At 48.5% G+C, this 7677-nt stretch overlaps 1 non-coding gene across 1 annotated transcript; it reads right to left on the bottom strand.

Moving 5' to 3' along the window:
* Positions 1 to 5320: 5320 nt before the first annotated feature.
* On the bottom strand, positions 5321 to 5423 carry LOC116902495. Its single transcript, XR_004388109.1, has one exon. It is a non-coding gene; the product is annotated as a U6 spliceosomal RNA (small nuclear RNA).
* Positions 5424 to 7677: the final 2254 nt, after the last annotated feature.

The raw sequence follows: 7677 nt of genomic DNA on the forward strand, positions 1-7677 counted from the left end.
GGCGTCAACTCACAGAGATCTGCCTACCTCTGCCTCCAGAGTGCTGGGATTAAAGGTATGGTTTGAGACAGGGTCTCTCACCAAACTTGGAGCTGTTCCAGTTAGACCGGGTGGCTGCAATATCTGCCTGTTCCCACTCTGAAGCAATCCACTGTGCCCACTGTGGTTGTGCTGTAAGTTTTGGGGATCTGGTATCATAGCCTCATGGTTATCAAGCAAGCACTTAGCCGACTGAACCATCTCTCCAGCCCCCTTGTTGACTACTTTTAAAACCTTTTGGAGGAAGGGGGGCTGGTGAATCTTCTAATTTTCATGAATTTTTGGGATCCCATAGGTTTCAATGCTTCTAGTTCCTCCGTCTTCCCTCCAGGAGGGAAATTTTCCTGAGGAAAACAGCTACAGACTGCATGGAGTGAGGGAAAGCCGCGGCACCCAGCGCCGTCAGATCCTCACACTTTGACATATTTGGTTGTTCTCCTAAGAAAGACAATCTTACAGACCTGATTGAACACACCTCTGTGCTTCTTTCTAATTCCAGGCCTTTCTCTCCCCGTCTAAGACAGGTATCTTTCATTGCTCGAGTCTGGTTAATACTTCTACACTACCTGACTAAACCGTGCACAGCGGAGCCCCAAATGTTTAATTTTCTACCACACGATACCTAGGTACCTCTGTGCTCATTTCCCTCTAGGGTGCGTGCCTGCTAGGGTTCAGCGTCTTAGCTTAGTTTCTCTCAGGATACAATTCCATTGTGTGAACCTATCACAGAACCTATCACAGTTACGTCGTATCTGGACTGCTCTTAGTGGGTAACTGATTTCTTTCTTCCTTTTTCTTTTCTTTTATTTGTTTGTTCGTTTTTGCATACCAAGTGACACTAAACTGAAGACACTGGCATCTTGAATCCCACTTGACATCACCCAACGGCTCTCCCAAGTCCTAGCAACTGACATCTCAATTGGCAAATCTGAGAGGCCCCTGTGCTATACCCCGACTGACCGCATTCCCTAAGATGGTCAAACTTTAGCTCTTTGCCACGATGGGGACACCCGATGGTGCAGCACAGTCCTTCGATTTGCATGGCCATCAGTCCCTCTCGCATGGCCAGTGAAGGTGAACATCTCTTCTTATTTTTGGCCACTTTGGCTATTTGGGTTTCCTCTTTTGGGAATGGTCTATCGATATCTTTTGCCTAGCTTTAAATTTTTAAATCAGTTTTATTTGAAAGTTTTCAACATCACCACTTTGGGGGGGTTAGGGGGGAACAAGCCGAAGACACAGAAGTGCAGCTAACAGGGTATGGTGGTTTAAATATGCTTGGCCCAGGGAGTGGCACTATGAAGAGTTTGGCTTTGTTGGAGGGGGTGTGGCCTTGTTGGAGGGGGTGTGGCCTTGTTGGAGAGGGTGTGGCCTTGTTGGAGAAGGTGTGGCCTTGTTGGAGGAATGGTGTCACTGTGGGGGTGAATTTTCAGATCCTCCTCCTAGCTGCCTAAAAACAGTCTGCTCCTGGCTTCCTTTTAATGAAGATGTAAAGCTCTCAGCTTCTCCATGCCTACCTGGATGCTGCCATGCTCCTGCCTTATTAATAGACTGGACCTCTGAACCTGTAAGCCAGCCCCAATTAAATGTTGTCCTTTATAAGAGTTGCCTTGGTCAAGGGCTTCTCTTCACAGCAGTGGAAACCCTAACAAAGACAGAAGTTGGTGCCAGGCACTAGGGTATTGTCATGACAGGCCTGACCTATCATGCTTTGTGTGGAGGAATGTGGATTTTGGCACTTTTTGGAAAGCAGTGGAATGCCTTAAGGGGGGCTTATTGGGCTATCCCGATAGCAATATGGAAGACTCCGTTGCTGAGGATGATTTAAACTATGCAAGCCTGGTTATAGAGGATTCAGAGGAGAAGAGTTTTAGTATGTGGCTAAGACGCTATTCTTGTGGTATTTTGGTGAAGAATGTGGCTGCTTTCCGCCCTTGTCTGAAGAGTCTGTCTAAGGCTAAGGTGAAGAGAGTCAAATTAATCACATTGACAAAGGAGGACTCAGAAGAACCCAGTTTAGACTCTGTGCTGTGGTTTAGTCTCGTGAAGAGCGTGTTTTGAGTTCAAGGTCAATCTACAGGCAAGTTCCAGGACAACCGAGCTTAGGCAGTGATGGAGTTGGAAAACAGAAAGCTGGTGGTAGTGTAGTAGAACGAGGGGCCATGTTCCAGCTCTAGGAAGCAGCAGAACTCCACAGCTTCCGCCATGTAGCTCTGGCTTCAGAATCAAGAGGAGGAGACGACTGGGACAACTGATGCTGGTTCGCTGGAACTAAGAAATTAGTGGTGATTAAAAAGAGACTAACGGGCTGGAGAGATGGCTCAGTGGTTAAGAGCACTGACTGCTCTTCCCGAGGTCCTGAGTTCAAATCCCAGCAACCACATGGTGGCTCACAACCATCTGTAATGAGATCTAATGCCCTCTTCTGGTGTGTCTGAAGACAGCTACAGTGTACTCATATAATAAATAAATAAATAAATAAATAAATAAATAAATAAAATATTTAAAAAAAAGAGACTAACATTTGTAAGGTAAAAGACACTGTCATTAGGGCAAAATGGCAACCAACAGATTGGGAAAATCCTACATCTGATAGAGGGCTATTATCCAAAATATACAAAGAACTCAAGAAGTTAGACTCCAGAGAGCCAAATAATCCTATTAAAAAATGGGGTTCAGAGCTAAACAAAACATTCTCAGCTGAGGATTATCGAATGGCCAAAAGCACCCAAAAAGAAATGTTCAACATCCTTAGTCATCAGGGAAATGCAAATCAAAACAACCCTGAGATTCCACCTCACACCAGTCAGAATGGCTAAGATAAAAAAAAAAAACTCAGCGACAGCAGATGCTGTCGAGGATGTGGAGAAAGAGGAACACTCCTCCATTGTTGGTGGGATTCAAACTGGTACAGCCACTCTGGAAGTCAGTCTGGAGGTTCCTCAGAAAACTGGACATTACACTACCTGAGGACCTAGCTATACCTCTCTTGGGTATATACCCAAAAGATGCTCCAACATATAACAAAGACACATGCTCCACTATGTTCACAGCAGCCTTATTTATAATAGCCAGAAACTGGAAAGAATCCAGATGCCCTTTAACAGAGGAATGGATTCAAAAAATGTGGTACATCTACACAATGGAGTACTACTCAGCTATCAAAAACAATGACTTCATGAAATTCATAGGCAAATGGATTGAACTAGAAAATATCATCCGGAGTGAGGTAACCCAATCACAGAAAAACACACTTGGTATGCACTCAAATTACCCAAAAGGCTCAAATTACCCAAGATGCAATCCACAGACCACAGGAAGCTCAAGAAGAAGGATGACCAAAATGCAGATGTTCCCACTCCTTCTTGAAAGGGGGGAAATAAACATAGGAGGGGATTTGGAAGTAAAGTTTAGAGCAGCAACTCAAGGAATGGCCATTCAGAGCCTGCCCCACGTGTGGCCCATATATATACAGCCACCAAAACTAGATAAGATTGATGAAGCTAAAAAAATGCATGCTGAAAGGGGCCAGATCTCTCCTGAGAGACACATCCAGAGCATGTCCAATACAGAGGTCAATGCTAGCAGCAAATCACTGAACTGAGAACAGGACCCCCTTGGGGGGAATTAGAGGAAGTATTGAAAGAGTTGAAGGAGGTTGCAACCCCATAAAAACAACAATGGTAAACCAGAGCTTCCAGGGACTAAACCACTACGGAAAGACTATACATGGACTGACCCAGGGCTCCAACTGCAACAGAATAGCCTTGTTGGGGCCCCAGTGGAAGGGGAAGCCCTTGGTCCTGCCAAGGTTGGATTCCCAGTGCAGAGGAATATGGGGGGCAGTAAGGGGGATGTATAGGGGAACTACCCATATGGGGTAGGGGGAGGGGAGGGAATGGGGGCTTATGGACAGGAAACCAGGAAGGGGAATAACACTTAAAATGTAAGTAAAGAAATATATCTAATAAAAATATTAAAAAAAAGAGAGAATAACATCACCGAGGTGACCTCTTTTGGGGGGATTGTTTTATGCGAGCACAAAGAAGCTGTGTTCCAGAAATAGCCAAGGTTGTAGCGTATGGTTCAGCTGGACTTGGTAATGTGTAAGAGTCACCCAGGTGGTACTGGTTTTGAAACACGAAGGAGTCACGGAGAGCAGCTGAGGCTCCACACTGTGAGAGGCCATGGAAGGCCATTGGTGAAGGTGCAGCCTCAGTTGCAATTGATGGCCCAGGACTGAAGGGGTCATGCACAGGAGCTGAGGCTTGTCACCATGAAGAGCGCCTATGAGAGGCTATTGGTGAGGCCTAGTTACAGTGGAAGACCCCAAAGTATTGGATATGCCAGTACCATCGGATGATCACCAAGAACAGCAGCGGCAGTGGAGTGGAGTCAAGCAGAGCCTAGAGTGGCACAGAGGGCAGAGCTGGAGAAGTGACACCAGCTCTTTGGAGGAGCCCAGAAGATCATGTGTGGATCCCAGATATTGGAACAGGAAGCTGTGAAATTGAAAGTTGAAGTTGCCTTGGACACCTCAAGATGTTAGAGATGCCAGAGCTGCAAGATATCTGCCCAGAAAAGCTGCTACCAGGGAGTGCAACCAGCCCAGGAGGAAGAAGTGTGTTGCAGTCAACAAAGATGAAGGGAGTTGCAGATCTGAAGACTGCTTTGACATCAGACGTGGATGCAGAGTTTAGAGTTTGCCCAGCTGGTTTTTTTCGTCTTGCTGTGGTTTTTAGGATTTCCTCACTGTGACATTCTGGAATGGTAATACATATCCTGTGATGTTGGAGGTCTGTGCTCTGTTTTTTTATTTTGATTTTATAGGGGGTTACAGTTTAGTGACTGGATGAACATCAGAAGAGACATTGAGACTGTTAGAGACTCTGGGAACTTTTGAAGTTGGACTATATGTTTTAGCATTATGCTATGGTCCCCATAGACTCATGTGTTTCAACAAGCCTATGGGGGCCAGGGAGTGGAATTTGGTGGTTTAAATATGCTTGGCCCAGCGAGTGGCACTATTAGGAAGTGTGGAAGTGGGCTTTGAGACCCTCTTCCTAGCTGCCTGAAGACAATCTTCTCCTGTCTGCCTTTGGATAAAGACAGAGAGGCTTTGGCTCCTCCAGCCCATATCTTCCTGGATGCTGCCATGCTCCCACCTTGATGATAGTGAACTGAATCTCTGAACCATAAGCCAGCCCCAGTTAAATGTTGTCCTTTATGAGTTGCCTTGGTCATGGTGTCTCTTCACAGCAATTTCCCTAAGACATGCGGGAAACACGGGATGCTCATGAATCTGCAAGTCATCCTTGAACAGGGCCATGCTAAGTTTCTCTGCATCATTCAAATTTTAGTATATATGTTGCCTAAGTAAGCACTGATCATTTTTTTTATTAGTCTATTGGTTTTTCAAGACATGGTTTCTTGGGCTGTTCTGGAATTCCCTCTATAGACCAGGGTGGCCTCAAACTCAGAAATCTACCTTGCTCTGCCTCCCAAGTAGATTAAAGGCCTATGCTACCACTCCTGGCTAGCACTTCTTATTGTTTTAACCTGGAATTTTTTTTGGGGGGAGGGGCAGTCCATTCAATTCCCTCCCCTTGAAATCCATGCCTCTCTGTTTCTGCGTCCTGTCCAAATGCCAGTTTCTCCTTGGAACTTAGCTTGTAAACCACTGTGAACGACGCCACGTTTCTTGTGACATTACAGTCTCCTGTCTTTGGTGTGTCAACAGCTTCTCATTTCATACACCGCTTTGGAGTTTACTGAAGCACCTGCTCCTTCTTGGCCTATGTTAACCTTTATCTAGGCGATGGCCCCGTGGGGCAGAGTAGTGTTGCCACTGCTTTGGAACAGATAGAATGGGGTATATAAATAAACCTTGGGGGGTGGGGGTTGACTAGCTTACCCACAGTCCCTCTGCTCAGAAGCAGAACTGGCCTCAGAGCAACAGTTCCCAAATTATATGCCAAAGGTCTTTGTTCACATTAATGTGTTTCCCCCATACTGGCTTCCTCACTGGACTGCAGGCCCCAATTCCCTTACTTGCCTGTGTGCTCTAAGCCAGTTGTAGTCCTACACTAGAGAACTGTGGATGGATACAGATGGATACAAAGTTCACTATTTACCTTCTGCCCACCTATGGGGTGACAAGGACTTTGCATACAGTGCCTCTAACCATCCCAACAGCTGGACAACCAAGTGACGCAGAGTCTCACATCCAAGAATAGGTGGCGCCAGCCGGTGAGCTACAGAGACAGGCTTGCTCTGTTCTCTCTGCCTCTGGAATCCTAAAGGTGCCTCTGGGCAGCCTACGGGCTCGTGACAGAGCTTCCTGGACAGAGGTGTTATCTCTGCAGAAGGCAATGTGTAGCTATGCCTTCCTAGGCTGGAAGATCCTGTCTGGTGGGGCTGCTACCAACTTCCTTTCCAGGTTCAGCCAAGGGAGACAGATGCTCAAATTAACCAGATTCTGCTGTGGGTCAAATCCCCAGGAAGACCAGAGAAGCAGGAAGACCCAGGGGAAAGGGGGGATGTGGACATGTGAAAGAGGGCTCCTGTATCTCAAGCTGCGGGTGGAGGGGGGGAAGGTGGAAGGCAGGCAGGCGCTGCAGGTCAGACTGCCCACCCCGCAGGAAGCAGAGGACCAGTGTGGCCCCTGGAAAATGAACAGGGAAGGCTCTGGGAGGGAAAAGCAGTACACAACCACACCAAGAATGCAAGCATTCCAGCAGGGTGTGCCTGCAGGGGGCCTCGCTAGCAGGTGCAGTGGGCAGCCCAGACCGAAAGCAGGGATGCGGGTAGTGGGTGTTACCAGTGTTATCTCCAGCCCTGGCGCCAAGAGAGTCTGGTTGAGGACACTCTGTTTTTTCTCCTGGAGGGAGGGAGATCTTATCTGACTGGAGCCATATCCACAAGATCTGTCTTAGGTCTGCCCTTTACGTATTTATCGTGTTTGTACCCACGGTCTACGTGACTATTTCTCTTACACTGTTATCTCTACAGTGCGTGACTGGCATACTCGAGTGGGTCTTGTGGTCACTGTGTCGGAGCTCTATGCTGCTGACTTGTGTGTGCCGTGCACGTGGTTTCGCGGGAGTCTATGCTGAGGGCAGAGTCATTTTGAGTGTTGTGACTTATGGCACACATATGTGTGCGTGTCCTGTGTCCGATTCTCTTAGGCTTGCCCTGGTCTCCGGGGAGTGGCGTGGAGTGTCCGTGCTGTAAGATCAAGGTGTTGGGAGACCTACCCCGGTCGTGAAAGGTCTGGGTGTAGTAGCTGTGCGCGTGTGGTGTGTGTACGCCTGCCCAGCCGTGGGTCTGTGCAGCTGTGTTTCCGCGTGTGCCCGCTCGGCTCGCTGCGCGGGGGCGGCCCCGGGAGGCGCTGCGGGGCCCCGCCGGCCGCGGGCTCCAATGGCAAAGCCGGTGCGGCCCCTGCTAATTACATAAGCGGGGACGTCAATAATTCGCGGGAAAACGCGAAAAAGATGGCGCCCCGCGCCCGGGGGGCCCCTTCCTGAGCGCACCGGCCCCTCCCTCCCTGCGTCCCCTCCTCCCCGCGGCGCCCCCGCCCCGCCCCGCCCCCGCCGAGACCCCTACCCCGGCCCCAGGGGCGGACACTCGGCCGGGCAG

The sequence above is a fragment of the Rattus rattus genome, chromosome 5 (assembly GCF_011064425.1).
Source record: "Rattus rattus isolate New Zealand chromosome 5, Rrattus_CSIRO_v1, whole genome shotgun sequence".
Taxonomy (NCBI): Eukaryota; Metazoa; Chordata; class Mammalia; order Rodentia; family Muridae; genus Rattus; species Rattus rattus.